This window comes from Pinus tabuliformis, chromosome 4_2 (assembly GCF_031772625.1).
Source record: "Pinus tabuliformis cultivar Carrire ecotype Pingquan chromosome 4_2, CPIR1, whole genome shotgun sequence".
NCBI classification, from domain to species: Eukaryota; Viridiplantae; Streptophyta; class Pinopsida; order Pinales; family Pinaceae; genus Pinus; species Pinus tabuliformis.
Genome location: NC_142304.1, coordinates 436,197,529 through 436,215,584, shown reverse-complemented (window position 1 = coordinate 436,215,584; position 18,056 = coordinate 436,197,529).

The window sequence follows — 18,056 nt, the reverse complement described above, 5'->3', positions numbered from 1 at the left end:
CATCCCCATCCTAGGCCTTGTATTATTAGGAGGCTTCCTCTTGCATGTTTCTCTCTGAGCTCTCCTCTCTTCCTAGTTTTTTGTTGGACCTTTCCCCTAGTCCTTCTCTTTCTCAAGTATGAACATCCCAATTTTATTCTTTTTTTCTATTTCCTTCGATCCTTACCAATTTTACTCTATTCATTCCCTCTTTCCTAGGTATGTCCCTCCCTCTTTGACCTCCCTTACTTCTACCCCCTTCTCTATCACGGTTTGGCGTTATCTTTTTGGACCCTCACATCATGGCAGAAGATGCAAACCAGGGCTCCCTCCTCTCTCGAATTCAACCCCCCAACCATGAGAGGCACTCGCACTCAATCCTTTGCTAAGGAAGCTATGAAACCATATAGGGATATTACCTCTAAATTCATCTAGAGATCCTTTTCAAATGTAGAGGAGAAAGTTAAGCAGGCTAGCAAGTTTAGCCTAGACACACGCATGGAGCGGAAGACCAGAGATTGGATCCCTGATGTCGGAAATTCCACCAAATCTAGAGCATATTCTTATATGCAGATTGTCAACTTGTATTGGCATATAAAATCTCTCCTGGGAAGAGTTCATACGGTCAGAGTGGGCACTCAAAAGGAACTTATCATTTGCATAGCCAAACTCTTGGAAAAAATGGATAACACGAATAAGAGGTCACTCTATTGTCCAAGTGAATCAATAGCACCGACCCTTCATCATTGGACATTAATGGTGATCCTCGACAACATAATCAGGGACATAATTCAATTGAATGAGAGAATTCAAGGCTTAGTTTGAAGCATTTTTTTTTTCAATATAACTATGTCTATTAGTTAACGCAATACATTCTATGTAATTTTTTTGTTCTTTTTATGCTATCAACTCAATAATTTAGGAACAATAAAAATAATTTAAAATTTTTGAATTTATGTTATTATGTAATTTCCTATCAATATTGTAAATATAAGTAATATAATATCTTTGGTCATATAATTAATTAATTAATTAATTAATTCAATTACATTATATTAATTTGTTCTTCATATATAAAATGAGATTTATATACATTGAGTATTAAAAAAACCTTCAATTGTATTATTGGTTTGACATGTCACTCTTTTTATATATATAATTTATATTTATCTATATATATCTATATATATATATATATATATATATATATATATATATATATATATAGATCAATATATTTGAGAAATAATATTTTTTTTGTATAATGCAAATTGTTATATATATAATACTTATGAATTGTAAATCAATTGGTTTGTGGGGGGTTATCTATCATCTTGTTAGAGGTTTGAATCTCACGGGAGGGGTGGGGGATAGGAGTCACCTTTGGGGGAATTAAACTACTATTCCAAAGGGCATCCAAGCTCGACCGAGCTTCCCAGAATCTTTGTGACAACATCCCACTGGTAGGCACATCAATCTTCCATCCAACATTAGAGCTAGCCCTGACCTAGGCTCAAGCGTAGTTTGATTTTTTTTTTTGGAGAATAAGGATAATATTAAAAATACTATTACTTCCAAATTTAAGGATATGCTATGGGACGATAAGGTGTTAGAAGGAAAAATGAAGTTAAGGTATTATAAGGAGGTGATCAACCCCAATCTTGTTAACCAGAATTATCTTTCTATCTTGACTAATGCTTAGAAGAAAATGAACATTCCGAAGATAATAATTAATTCTCATGAGCTTCGAAGCGAAATTGGACATTGGTATATTTCCAAAACACATTGGGATGAAAGAGTTTGTCACCTTTGCGATACTAAGTGGATTGAAGATGAAAAATACTCTCTTGGATTGCGTGATTCTTATTCACAGCCATTATCATTTGCAAAACCTTTGCCACACTACCAACCTTCTTGACTTGTTAAATCAACAAAACTATAGTGATATAAGAATGTTTCTCTCCTTTTTTTTTTGATCATATAAATAAAATATTAAAAAGTTTCAATTAATCTCTTATTTTCTTATGGTTCAATAAACCATATTAATGTTAATAAAGGTTAATCACCACCATTCATCATTATCATTATACACAGTTAATTTTATAAATAAATAAATAAAATATTTTTTTAAAAATAATAAAAATAATGTTAATAGACATTTATCTTTATCATTATCATTATCATTAAAAAAAACAATATTTAAAAAAAAATAATAAAATTGATAGCTCTCTTAACCTAAACTTTCTTAATCCCTATCATTTAATTTTCAACGTAAATCTCATAGGAATAAAACATAAACTTCGAGAATCCCTTCTCTTAATTTTCGATGATTTTCGATGCAGATCTCATATGAATAAAATTATTTTATTTACGAGAGATTTTTCGGCGTAAATCACATGATATTTCATTTGTCGATGCGTTTCGAACTAACCTGACGATGAACCACACTAGTTGGTTTGAAACACGTCTACAAATGAAATATCATGTGATTTACGCTGAAAAACCTCTCGTAAACTTGATATGGATCACAAAAGCCTCAATTCAACAAAATTATTTTATAATTAAAAAACATCTTTCTTTATCGGTATAAATTAGTAACTATATGATTAACGTTCTTGTTAAAAAAATAATAAAACTGAAATTATAAATTATTTGATTATGATATAATCATATTAAAAATAATCACATGGTATATTATTAACATTTATATTAAAAAAATGACATTATAAATGATTTGATTGGAATATAATTATATTAAAAAAATAGAAAATATAAATGATTTAGTTGTAATATAATTATATTAAAAATAAATTGAAATTATAAATGATTACCGTAAGTTATTTGTTAGATTTTTTGGAAAGTGATTTGGTTTAATTTGTTTAGAAACAAGTAGAGATTTATTGGAATCACAAGTTTGAGGGGTGAACTCTTCACAATTCAAGTGCCCTAGGGATTTTTTATAGTGCTAAATTTATATATGCAGTAAAAAAATCAGATTAAATAACATAAATCCACATTTTTTTTAAGAGAGTTAAATCCATATATGCAGACACAAAAACTATTTTAAATAATACAAATCAAGATTTGACCTCACTATCTTTTTACTGTATTCCATCCAAAAACTTGAAAAAATCATAATAGATAGACAAAACCATTTAGTGATAATAATATGATGTAATTTCATTAATTATGATAATAATTAAATTTATACGATGTTCTTCATATGTATTTTTTAACTAAAATATTTGTATTTAAAACCATAATAATTATATTTATTATTTTTTTTCAAAAAAATTATATGTATATATTTTAAATATGTTATCATTCTAACTCGATCTTCAGCATTGGCAAAACATTCAAAAAAGACTTGTCACCATATTTGTCTGGAAGACACTAAAGTTATTGCTAATGAAAACCATCAGCATAAGCGAAAAATTCGTGAAGCACTTGAACTCATTAAGCACCCTCACGATCTCAATAGGGATGGGTTTGGAAGTAAGCGGAAACTGGATCCCCTTACTTTCTCGCATGGCTAACATATAACTTTTTCTCCCCTCTTTCCATGGACCATTTTTCTCTCCAGTAATCCTCTTCCCGACACTCTCCCCTCACATTGTGTTCCCTCTTCATTTTTTATCTTCCCACTCCCATCATACCCTTATCTCACATCCAAATCTAATTATTTTCCTCCTATCTATAAACATTCTGGTTACCCTAGTACTAACCTAATATTAACATAAACTTTCCTTCCATATATTTACCTAGCATGAAATTTCCTTTTCATGCACTTTCCCCACTTTTACTTCCTTTAATATATAGTAAATCCTAAATCATTAATTATTATCGATATAATTTTATTAATGATAATTAATATTAAATTATAAAATTAATAATAATTAGCTTTATTATTAGTATTATTATTATCACTTTATTATCAGTAATAAGAAAAATTATTACTAATAACATGGTAATTAATACTAATAATAAAATATTATTATTATTAACTTTTTCATTTAATAATTATCCTTAATAAAATATGACTATAATAATATTGATCATTAATTATTCTAACATTTAAATTTTTAAAAATTTAAATTAAATTAAACATTAAAATATTTTTTTTACTTTATGCTTATTTCTGATTTATATTTTTTTTGGAAATTTTCTTCTTTCATTTTAGGGTTTGTTGGTCGGCTTTCCTTCTCTTTTTCTTGCGTCCATCCCATATTTATTTCCCTTTTTCCCTTCTCTTCTTTGTATATTGGTCCTGAAGATGAGTCTTGTTATAGACTCGAAACATAGAATAAAGAATGGATACTGTGGAGAATACTCACTCTCAAAACTCTCACCACAGAAATCTACAAACTCTTAGTAAGTTATTATTATTAATTATATGTATATGTGTGTGTCATAGTCTATTTGATATAAGTTTTGGAGGGTTTTTGGGCATATTTTTTGGTCTAATTTGGTTAGAATGTAAGAATTTGTTGGAATCACAAGTAAGTTGTGAACTCTCCATACTCTGAGTGACCAAAATTTGTTTTTTTTGTTAGATTCCAACCAAAAACTCCAAAACATATAATAGTTAGCCATTATTAATTATATTTTTATGGAATACATAAACATGTATTTTAGATACACATAATCTAACTAATAAACAAATTAGCATTTTTTCTAGTTAATTTTAACAAAAATCTAGCATAGATTTTTAAAAACTTGAGTTTAAGTTGTTTACTCTTTAATATTCTAGTCCTTGAGGCTTTTCAGCGTGTTGAATCCATTTATCAATTGAAAAATATATTTTAAACATTAAAAAATCACAATCTTGCTTGAAATTGTATCACCTGATTCTAGTAAAATAAAATTCATTTCATCTCACATCAACAACTACTTGTTTTAAATATATTATCATGCCAAAGGCTATGAAAATATGAAAATACACCATTAATTTGGAATTCATCATTTCATAGTAGTCAGAAATATTAAAAATATAGTTTAGAGATAAGTATGTTGGTATTATTATATATCTATATCTATATATATATATATATATATATATATTGTTTTGGTAAAAAAAAAATCAATTAGATTTTATGAAGTTTATTAAAGTTTTGAAAAAAATAAATATAAATAGTTTGAAAATAAAAAACTATTTTTAAAGTTTTCTAAAATGTAAATTGGTTTTTTCTAATTGGTTGAAGACTATTTTTATGTAGTTTGAAATTGAATTGTCATATATAAAAACTATATTAAAAAAAAAAGTTTCTAGTGTCATAATAATTAAGCAATAAGGCATTCCCTCTGGAAAGAACTTCCCCAACTGCCACTCTACACTCTTATGCACTGTCAGATTTAATGTTAGATGATTGAAAGTACTTTCATCGTTATATCCATTACTTTAACGGTCAACTGAATCTTGATTTGTGAAACTGCTTAACTTGATCATATTAGCTAGGATTTTTGATCACTTGAAAACTGTTTCAATGTTTACCATGCCGGCTTGCTCCACTTACCATCAGAGTTTCCTCTTCTGCAAATTGAGGGTTCACAAATCTCTTGCTCTGGTTTCTGATCTACTGGTTGAGGTTCCAGTGACTCCAGCGCAATGGATAGGGTAAGTTCGGTATGCCCCATTTTATTTTGCTGTTATTAGGTCATTTCTCTCAGGGCTTTTTACAATATGACAATCTTATGATTTGATACGTCGCAGGGTATGACAAAATTACCTTGTGGAAAAGGAAACTTGTTCAATGAGGGAGAAAATTTCCTAGGTAAGCTGACTCTTCTAGCCGGAGGCTCTCGTTATTTCCCTAATGCAGTCCTTCGTATCCTTGCTTGTTTAATTCTAATATCTCACCTAGGGTTTTGCCAGATCCCTTGGAAGTAGTGCCTCCTCAGGTTAGCTCTTCCACAAATTTTCCTTTGCAGCCGAGACTTGTTTTTTTTCTTGGTCAGTGTAACCGTAGAGAGTCAGTTATCATCAAGCAACACATACACAAAACCGCATTTCCTACTTCTTTACCCTAATGTTGTCTCTTGTTTTAATTGAAACTTTACGACTACCAATAGCTCTAACATCATGTAATGAAAAACATGCAACATCAAATCATCCACTTACGAAAGACGCTGAAGAAATATGATGGCGGAATAAAGTAGAGAATTAAAGGATTGTCTCTTGTTTTAATTGAAACTTTACGACTACCAATAGCTCTAACATCATGTAATGAAAAACATGCAACATCAAATCATCCACTTACGAAAGACGCTGAAGAAATATGATGGCGGAATAAAGTACAGAATTAAAGGAAAATTACGGTAAATGTGGCCTCGCTATAATAATTGTATTTCAAAGCTGTGAACACGAAGACCAGAGCATGAGGAAATAAGTATGTTTTCAACGTTTGTATTGTTTCCTACAATATTTGTGTTTGTAATTTTTTTTGAAAGAAATTATTATTATGGGATAGTGTGTATCAGATTTTCAGGTTAAAAGGTTCTGCAACCATATCGAGAAATATGGTAGCCAAATATGCAATGGGTTCATGATCCATGGTTGTCACTTCAAACTAGGGTTATCATTATTTACTTATTATTTGTTTCTTGCCAAGTAACTTATAAATGGTAGAACTCCAAACTGTAACTAGGAGGGACGTTTTGTTTTATTACAGGTTTGGTGATTGCTACAGAATATGTAGACTTTTACTTTTTTTTTTTCTTTTTTTTTTTGAAAAATCCATAATTTTATTCATATGAAGAAAATTACATGTTGTAGATGCTTTAAGCATATGCAGATAGTAGTCCTGAAGAGGGACAAAATTACAAAAGAAATGAAAAATAAATTCTAGCAGGTCTATGCTTTTCTGCCCTTTTTCTTTTCCACCCTTCGCAACCGTCAGAGTTGGGAATGGGGGTGGCAAGCTGGTTTTCCTGAGTGTTCATTGGTAGTTCTTTGTTTGATTCTGATCCTTTAGATTCGTGAGTTCTTTTGATGCCACTTACTTTCAGCTGAGGTTCTTGTTCCTGTTGCATATTGTCTGGCCCCAAACGAGGATCTGTGGTATTTTTTCCTGTGTATATTGCTGTCCCATTTGTGTGTCAGGCACTGATTGGTTCCCTGTAGGTTCTGTCTGTATGTCCTCTTCTTCCATCAGGTCGGTATGCTGCCACCCTTTGGGCTTTTTTTGCTGTTTCTTATTTCCTTTGGGGTCCTTTCTGGCCAGTGGGCAGGTGTATTGGAGATGCCCTGTTTGCATACAGCTGCGACATTTAAATGTTGTGTTCTCATAGTCTAGCGGTTGAGTCCTCAGTGTATCGTTGTAGTTCAATGTAATGTGATCAGGTAGCCCCTGACTCAGGTCCACTTCTACACATATTCTGGCAAAAGTGAAAATTCCTCTGCTAACTCTGTCTTCATCTATTTTTAGAAATTTCCCCAAGGAATTTCCAATGGCAGTTAATACTTTGTGATGCCAAAAGTGTAGAGGGAGGTTATGCAGCCTCACCCAAACAGGCATTGTTGATATTTTCATAGTATTTGCATCAAAATCAGCAAACCAAGGGGTGGTGAAAAGGACTGCATTTCCCCAAAACCAAGGCCCCTGATTGATAATACTGTCCCGTTCTTGTTCTGTGCTGAAACTAACTATGAAAAATCCTTTTGAGCATAGGTGTATTTCACAGTCAGGTGTCCATGTGGAAAAAATCCATTGGTGCAGAGCATCGGTTTTTGGCCAGAACCCATTAAATCTACAAATGACAGCAGTTTTGGATAGTTCAGTGTGTAGATTAGTTACCTCTGACATAGTTACTTGGAGCATTGGGGATTCCAGTTTTTGTTCCACAATATAGGGACCTGGTAGCTCTGGTGCTGGTGCTGATTTGTGCTGCATTTTTTCTTTTCCCTTGACTGTGTCTCGAAAGGAGCCTATATTTTTTGAGTTGGCTCCATTGCATCCTCCACGCAGTCTCAGATTAAGAATGATGGTTGAATCATTGATGATACCATATTCCTGAAGTGTATGGAGATCCTGTAGACAACGTCCTGTGTATATCAGGTTTTGGTGTTTGGTGGGGTTCCAAGTTGGTTCTGGATTTCCTTCTTTAGCTCTTGTATATTCAACCCCTTTTTGAGCCGCATACAATGATGTCTACCCCCTATCAGTTTGATGAAGATTTGAATCAGTTCTTCCTCATGCAGTTTGGAGCAATCTTTTTGGAGCCACGATCCATTAATTGGGGCAATTTCTCTGTAACCCCCAATACATCATTGATTTTTGTATAACCTATCATTGCATCAAGAATTTTTTTGTCCGCTATAGTCGGCCTCCATACTTTTTCGCGAGACCTCCCCTGTTCAAATGTATTCCTAGCCACAGCAGGCCCTTCATCTCCATTCCACTCTCGCAGCAAGTTGTGTGCGGCGAATCTGTTGCCAGTGGGTGTCCTTGGTCGGTCTGGTTGTTGTAATGCGTCGGTGGCATCACTTGGCGTGCCAGGAACCCTTGCTGTAACGACCTGCGTTCTCCGGCATGAAGTGCGACCTGCGGTTTGGTGCGAGCTCTCCAAGTGTGCGATGACTTATGTGCATTTGTGAGGTGAGCACTTGTTTATATGGCGTGGAGGAGACATGGAGGCCGACTTGGCATAGTAGGGGCTTTTGCGTTGGAGCAGGGGCTTGGGTGAGGTCGGCTGGGCAAGCCATGACCTCCCCTCCAACGCATATAAGTGTTGTGCGTTGGTTCATTTGGAGACAAGCATTCAACTCGCTCTACATCATTCGCTCTACATAGAGGTGCGCAGATTTAGTGCGTAGGTCTAAGGAAAGGCGTAGTTGTGACATGCGCCCGTTCTTGGGCGGTCGTGCACGGTGAAGCGCAGTTGTGGGTGAAGGTGCGGGCAGGAGCACCCGGCGGTTGGGTGAGGGCGTGCGTGGGTGTGTGGCACCCACATTGTGCGATGACTTGGCACGAGTTCTTGGGTGGCTTGGGTAAGCGTCCGCCCGTCGTGCAAGTGTGCACGGTGACTTGGTGAAGTGTCGAGATTGTGAATGGAGGTGGGTCTCGGGTAGAGGCGCCCGTGTGTGGCGACTTGGAGGCGCGCCCAAGTTGGGCAAACGACACGACCGTAAAACGAAGGTTGGAAACGGAGGTCGTAGAGTTGGGCAGGCGGTAATACGTGCTGTTCACACGATTTGGGCATTTGTCAAAGGTTGGCAAGTGGGACTGCGTGTGGGCAGGTGTACACGGTTTGGGCGTTTGTGACCAAACGAAGAGTGAACCGGCGAAGACGTGCAACGAAGTGAACGACGGGTTGGTGAGTCGTGCGGCGACCGTGCGGAGGTGCCGACGAGCTGGGCAACCGAGTTTGCCGAAGTTGGAATTTTGGCTAAGTATAATTTGGGGTTTCCCAAGGACTTAGTCTGTACTTTGTAAAAGTGGAAAAAATTATATATATTGATATTCGGGCAGACTCATATTGCAGGGAGTTGCCCCTCCCTTTATACTGTTGTGCATTTCTCTTGTTTAATGCTGTTGATAATGAATGTGTATGGGTGTTCATTGGTATAAAGGCACATTAATAATACTTGGTAACGTAAATAAAACTAAGTATGGAATGTTAAGGCGTAGTCTACAATCGTAAGTATTAGTAAAAATAAAATGGTTGGTAGTGCCGCACCTCGCTATAAGCAGTTGAAAGACTACCGCAGGTGTAGGGGCGTGACAGTTGGTATCAGAGCTGGCTAATGACCGGGTTGATGGAGAAATGCTGATCCCACTACACTATCGTGAGTTGGTATCAGAGCTGGTACATGGCGAAGTGCAGGTGTGGATGCACTTGACAGTTGATGGTAGTGGAAGCAGGTACTTGCAGGTGAAGGAAGTTGGTTTCACATAGAAGTGGAACAAGAGCTGGTTCATGGTTGCAGGGAACTTGGTGAAGCTGGTGAATGGTGAAACAGGTTTAGCAGAGGTGAAGCTTAGTGCTTGGACCAAGCTGAACGACAAGGCATTGCAGGTTTGGAAGAATGCGAAGGGAAGCTCTTGCTTACCTTATATAGGTTGAAGCGGATGAAAGAAGAGAATCCCCGGATTCGAGATAAGCTTGAAGTCTTGGAAAAGAATGTTGAAGACGAACTTCTTCAACTTGGTTGGACAATAGAGCAGGATGAAGTTGCAAATTGTGCTGACCAGGAAGAGGAAGCCGTGATAGTTGAAGATGTTGCAAATGTGACAACGATGGAGGATGAACTTGAGATTGATCAAGTTGGACCAGGATCGTGCAGTTTGCAGACATGGATGAATGAGGATACTCATTTGGAGGAACCTCATGATGATGATGAAGGGCAAGGATTGTTGACTGTTGCAGGACTTGTTGGGGTTGTTTGTGACCTTATGGTAGAAGGTACAAAGGCCCGTGACAAGGGAGGAACATGATGATCGTTGTGAAAGATGGGTCATGCTTTAGCCACATTGGCTAAGTGCTCGACATGACTCATGGATAGATTGAAGGGCACACACTTGAGGTATGATGATGCTTGGGTGGACTTCTCATGGCCGAGACCAAGAGCAAGTCTTGGTGGAACCTTTAGTGGGGGAGCTATGATGGAAGGTACTCGTGATGATGATATGGTTGGGTGACCGAGTTCACTAGACCGAAGATTGCAGACTTGGATGAGGATGATCGATTGTTATGATGGGTCTACTTGGTTGGACTGCATGGGCAACTTAGTCATGGACATCAAGTTGGAGACATGGAGCATGGCAGTCTTATGCAGGGACATTATGCGGGAGCACTTGTAGAGGTGTCACTTATAGGCATCCAATGAGGAGTGCCAAGGCAGGGATGTTGTGCAGATGGATTTATTGATGTGACATGGAGACTTATTACTTATGAGCCGATGGAGAGGTTGTGCACTTATGTACAACGAGGCCATGGACTTGGATGGAGTTTTCAGCAGACTATGGAGCATTTCTACTACATGGAGAGCTGAGGCATCTTGCAAAGACCTTTGGGCCGAGATTTGTATGCTTTCTAGGATGTTGGTTGGGGATGACTTATGGAGCTCATGATGACATGAGATTGTTGTGACTTTTAGGGACTTCATATATGGTGGACTTGGAGGATATGATGCATTGAGGAGCTGAGGTCAGAGACTTTGATGCAGGATGGGGTGCATACTTTCAAGTACATGCATGGGTATGGCTTGAAAGAGTGACTTGATGTGGAGGATCGATATGAGACACTTTGGAGTGATGGAGTTACAACGATGATGATGCCTTGGTGACTACACTTGGGCATGGGTTGAGCCGAGACTCAACCACTTTTGACACATGGGAGCTGATTGATCTATGATCATGGGCAACACATGGATAGATGAGACAGGTGTATACTTGTTTCTATGGCAGACTTTAGGGATGACACATTTTAGATATGATGGAGGTTTCTTCATGGACCTAGATGTGGCACACTGAGAGTTGGAGATTGATGAGATGGTCTCTTCATATGGAGGAGATACACATATGGATGATGATGTTGGAATAGATGTGGCTGATTTCATGTAGCACATTGACACCAAACATCATGGACAGCATGTTGCAGATGAGATGAGGACTACTTCATGGACCTAAGCATGGCTTATATGGAGATGGATTCTTGATCGAGTTGAGGATGTGGCAAGATGTTTTGAGAAACAACTGATGGTGGCATGAGGATGTGCATTCTCAGGGTTTGGGCGTGACGGTGGATTAGCTACCCAACTAGTTCAAACATGGGGACTAGTAGTGTGCATAGATGTGTTAGCATTATGTTAGAGTATCATGGCAGTGGTTCACATGATGACACATGATGAGGTCGACACGAGATGTTGCAATGGGCATGTAGCTTGGATGGAGGGACCAGCCTTCCATGATGGAGAGCAGCATGTGGGGATTGTGACAGGGTGATCGATGATCATGGATTGAGATGATCTCTGATATATGACATACCGATGAGGTGTATACCTTGGTATGGTGATCTTGGTGACAGTTGGTTACTGGGGCGAGACATGGTGGAGACAGTGGTTCTACATGTGATGCAGGGATGTTTGCAGTATGTGGAGGAGTTGACATCATGGATATTGATGATCTTGGTGGATGGCTACCAGGATGGTATGTTGTCGAGGACGACAACGACTTCAGGTGGAGGAGGATGTAACGACCTGCGTTCTCCGGCATGAAGTGCGACCTGCGGTTTGGTGCGAGCTCTCCAAGTGTGCGATGACTTATGCGCATTTGTGAGGTGAGCACTTGTTTATATGGCGTGGAGGAGACATGGAGGCCGACTTGGCATAGTAGGGGCTTTTGCGTTGGAGCAGGGGCTTGGGTGAGGTTGGCTGGGCAAGCCATGACCTCCCCTCCAACGCATATAAGTGTTGTGCGTTGGTTCATTTGGAGACAAGCATTCAACTCGCTCTACATCATTTGCTCTACATAGAGGTGTGCAGATTTAGTGCGCAGGTCTAAGGAAAGGCGCAGTTGTGACATGTGCCCGTTCTTGGGCGGTCGTGCACGGTGAAGCGCAGTTGTGGGTGAAGGTGCGGGCAGGAGCACCCAGTGGTTGGGTGAGGGCGTGCACGGGTGTGTGGCGCCCGCATTGTGCGATGACTTGGCACGGGTTCTTGGGTGGCTTGGGTAAGCGTCCGCTCATCGTGCAAGTGTGCATGGTGACTTGGTGAAGTGTTGAGATTGTGAACGGAGGTGGGTCTTGGGTAGAGGCGCCCGTGTGTGGCGACTTGGAGGCGCGCCCAAGTTGGGCAAACGACACGATCGTAAAACGAAGGTTGGAACTGGAGGTCGTAGAGTTGGGCAGACAGTACTACGTGCTGTTCACACGATTTGGGCATTTGTCAAAGGTTGGCAAGTGGGACTGCGTGTGGGCAGGTGTACACGGTTTGGGCGTTTATGACCAAACGAAGAGCGAACCAGCGAAGACGTGCGATGAGGTGAATGACAGGTTGGTGAGTCGTGCGGCGACTGTGCGGAGGTGCTGACGAGCTGGGCAACCGAGTTTTCTGAAGTTGGAAATTTGGCTAAGTATAATTTGGGGTTTCCCAAGGACTTAGTTTGTACTTTTAAAAGTGGAAAAAATTATATATATTGATATTCGGGCAGACTCATATTGCAGGGAGTTGCCCCTCCCTTTATACTGTTGTGCATTTCTCTTGTTTAATGCTGTTGATAATGAATGTGTATGGGTGTTCATTGGTATAAAGACACATTAATAATACTTGGTGACATAAATAAAACTAAGTATGGAATGTTAAGGCGTAGTCTACAATCGTAAGTATTGGTAAAAAGAAAACGGTTGGTAGTGCCGCACCTCGCTAGAAGCGGTTGAAAGACTACCGCAGGTGTAGGGGCGTGACACTTTCCATCTCCTTGCCGTCCAGTTGCAACAAAAGGGACCGCTGCTTACGCCCAAGAAAGGATTGCTGGTGGACATTTTCCCGGCCACGCAGTTCAGGTGATTGCAGGTGGGGTTGAGTCAATTGTGACCCTTTTTGCCAAAGTATACTCTGTAATGGAACCCTTTCCAGACGTGATTCCTTCTCTGATCCCCGACCGCGCAGTTCAGGTGATTGCAGGTGGGGTTGAGTCGATTGTGACCCTTTTTGCCAAAGTATACTATGTAATGGAACCCTTTCCAGACGTGATTCCTTCTCCGGATGAGAGGGGACGCCCACCCGCCGTCAAAAGCCTTCAACAGAGCTGTTGAGAGTCAGGGGGAAAGTCCCTGCAAGATGATAAAGAGAGATCGCCATTGTTAGTTGCAGAGCTCCGTTCCCACCTTTTCTCCCGTATTCCTTTATATGTAGACTATTATATGCATTAGTATGGATTTTTTTATTTGAATGTTGAGTTTGAAAGTGATATTCGCTTGTAGCATTGATTTGGAAATAACCAATGCCTAACTCCTAAAAATTACAGACATAAGTTGTAAAACAACACTTCTGAAGAATTCATAAAATTATAATCCTTGTATAAACACCATATAAACAACTGGCCCCAAAATTTAACTGGTTTTTGTGAATTTGACCCATGTAGTTTTCTATAGTGTATTGTTAAAAAAATGCACATGCTAGCAAGTTGAAAGGTTGTGACCCCGTCTGCGAGTAGATACATGGCCACTAGACAAATTTGAAATACACGTTGGAGATGAGTTGCTTGTATGTAGTGGGGAAATGTCTCGAGATTATTGTATCGAAAATATTTTTCATTAATAACGCCTGTAACATCTTTCAATTCCTCTCCATCGCATCAACCTTGTGAATAATCCTCTGGGTGTATCTTTCAATTCCTCTCCATCGCATCAACTTTCTAAATAATCTTACCTTTCCCGTCATATCTTGCACCCTCAGATGAAATTGTGTAGTGTTTTGCGACGAGCTCCATATCATCCTGAAGGATGGAGCCACTGAAGCAAAGAATCCACCTCCTATTGTGCTCATAACACGTGTGCATGATATGTGGTGTACGCCTATTTAGAATGCACATGTGGAATGTTCATAGTTTTCGTAATATCTTTTATCAAATTGGTATATCATCGTTTGCACGGAAATGTGGTTGTAAAGAGACATAGTCTCTTCTCTACGAAGAGTTTTAATGGCCATCATAAGAGTATATGTATATAGCTCACCAACTTATTTCTGTCACATCCTCTCTCCTCTTTTCTCTATGCACTGTAGTCAGTTAATTATCATTATATAGTTAATTATCGCTATATATTTTAATGTAAGCATCACACAAAGTTCTTACACTGAAAAAACCAATGTATGAAATCTCAATAGCTTGGTTGGGATTGTATTATATCATATTGTAAACGGATTACAATGTGCTGTTATGAGATTTTTCAGTTTTTGTTTTGACTTCATCCACCGCGATTAGAATCTTAAATTTTGTGGTTTACATAATTCTTCAGTGACAATGTTAAACCCTATTTTCTTCTTCAACGTTCAATTCTGGATTCAGTTAGAACCCTGACTAGTACTAATCTCCTGAATCGTCTCTCTTTCTCTCTATTAGTGCCTTTCTTCAAATCAACATTCCCACCAAATAAACACCCATGGATCTTTCTCTCTATTAGTAGTTTATTGTATTTACCCTTCGTTAGTGTCTCTCATGGAACAATATTACCACCAAACAAACACCCATGGATTTGTTGTTGTTTATTGTATTTACAGTTCAGGTAGGCCAATCGTTTAGCAAATGACATCTACGATACCAATCGACAACTCTCAAAATATTATATTGGTGCTCCCTCAATTCATCTGATTTTTGTGTAGAAAAGATGTTGCACTTAGCTTGTAGCGCACACATGAACCTCTGTCGATCGGGGTGGAAATTGACGTCCTGCTTGGCAATTCAGGAAAATTTTATATGACTTATTAAAATAACATAGAAATTTCCTGAATTATAAGAATGTAACAAAAATTAGTATTCACTCCGAGAATACTTGGCCTCATTTTACATGTACAAATGGACCTATCATTTAATTTATAAATATAAAATAGGTATGAAAAAGTATAAAATGGGTAAGTTTTTTATTGAGATAAAAAAAAAGAAGAAAAAAGACGACGACGTAATTTTAACATATCTATTTTTAAATATGATTATTTTTTTCTTTTAAAATGGAAAACAAAAAAATAGTGATGTCTAAGAAATATTTATAAAAATGGGTGATGTTTTACTTCGAATATTTAAAATGGAAAACAAAAAAAATAGTGATGTCTAAGAAATATTTATAAAAATGGGTGATGTTTTACTTAGAATATTTTTGTTTGCAATAAAACTAGAAAGTAATAAAATTAAAATAATATAGAAATAAAATAATAAAAAAGAGATCAATATACATAATTTCTTTGATTTGGGCTATATAAAGAAATAGTCATTTTTTTTTTTTTATTCCATGTACTCAAGACAAGGGATACAACATGCTACACATCCTTTGCAACATCTTTTTTCTCTCTCACATATAGTCTCATTACTCTTAATTATGATGTTCTATCAATAAATACAAAGCCAATGCCAATTGAATATAGCTTAGGTAGTTGGGAAAATTGTTGTTATCCTCCCCATCTAGATTCAATTATTTCATATGACATTTTGAGCTCATAATAAGTATATCCTTATAAGCGAATTGGTTTTATCTTAGGTGGTTGGAAGGAATGATTGAGATCCTCCCCACCAAAGTTCAATAGTTTATTGCATATGAGATGATCTCATAATAAGTATATCCTTATAAGTCAATTGGTTTATCTTGGATGGTTGGGAGGATTGATTGGGATCCTCCCCACCCACATTCAATGGCTTAATATACATGTTCTTGCCCTCAAGGTAATTTTTTTTCCAAAATGGTCCAAATTGACTACGAAATTACAATATTTTACAAGGTAGTTTTTTCCAAAAAATTCTCTTCTAATATGTTTCCTTGAACCTCTGTGAAAGGAAGTTCCACAGAATTGTCGTCACCCCCTTAGACCCACTAGAAACAATAATAAAGGAAAGCAATCCCCACTACACCTATCGAGAAATCAAATCCAAACATAACTAAAAACAAAACCTCCAAATTAAGAAAAAAACTAAACTCCACAACTGACCATTTCAACATAAATATAAAACCTCCTAAACCAACAATTTCGAAATAAATATAAAATGCATTTGAATCAACTCATAACAAAAACACGTTTACACAATATTAAGGTGGGTGCAAAAAGAGTTGGACGGATAAACTATAAAATTATTCAAAGGTAGCGGAGAACAAAATACACAACGACACATTTGTGCAACATAGAAAGGAAGGTGTAAGAGGAGTTTGAGTCGACTATAAAACCATTAAAGAGGAGTGGAGAACAAAAATAACACACAATGACAAATTTGCATCTCATGACAAGGTTGTTGCGAGAGAAGTTGGACAAGTTTACTCTAAAACTTTTAAAGAGGAAGAAAAACAAAAATAATTAAGAAAAAGTTTACATGGGAAAATACCCATTTATATACAAGGTGAAAACTTCAATGTAACAAAAAAAAATTGGTTACGAGAAATTTGTATAGAATTTTTTAAAATTACCATCATTGCATCGAGAGGTGCTCTACACTCCAATATGGGGGAGCTGTGTAAGGATTAGATGTAATGTAATAAAGATTGTATGTCAACATTTTTTAATGTCGATTTTATTATAACTAACTAAAAAAACAACACAAATTAATGTTGACTTCAACATCAAAAATAAATGTATAACTAATTATAAATCATACAATCAATCTCTCAATCACTCAATGGTTGAATTTGTCTATGAACATGAATAAGTGGAAGCATGAAGAGGTGAAAAGTAGTTGTCACAACTCAATACCATGCACAGGAAAAAAACTGAGGTAAGTACAAACCTTTGAAAACTGAGGTAAGTGTGAACCTTTGATTTATTTTTTCTTGCTTTGTAAATTTATTTTGGCTGGATTTAGATCTATTTAAGGTTAGATATGAAATGTTTTCAATAAACCATGCAAACACTTACTGGAATATGTAATCAATTTCCAGTTCAAAACATTCAAATGAAAATTTCCATTTTAGAAATAATGATTTTATTGGTAAGTGTGCTAATATATACCTAGTCACTCAAAATAGATTGTTGAGCCTATCACCACATCTCATTTATGTAGCTTTTCACATGGCATCTTATTTTGCAGCACTGCACTAACATCCATTTGCATAGTTTACATGAAAGAATGATGTGATAATACCCAACATGTATGCTCTAATTTTTATGGGTCGATAATATAGTGTTCATAGCTAGTGAACTATGTGGATGTGAAATATGGTCTAAATATACATGTTTTCTTGATGATTTGAAACCCTAAATCGTACTTTGCATGCATTATGAAATTCATGTCCATGAAATCATTGTTGTTCATTGTATAAGATTTTCTATTTGTAAATCTAAATGCAATGCATGACTTGCATGTTACATTTCTAAGTTCACAATGAGTGGTTTAATACTTTTCTATTTTTGTTGGTTATAAACTATGTTTTGAGCATTGATTTAA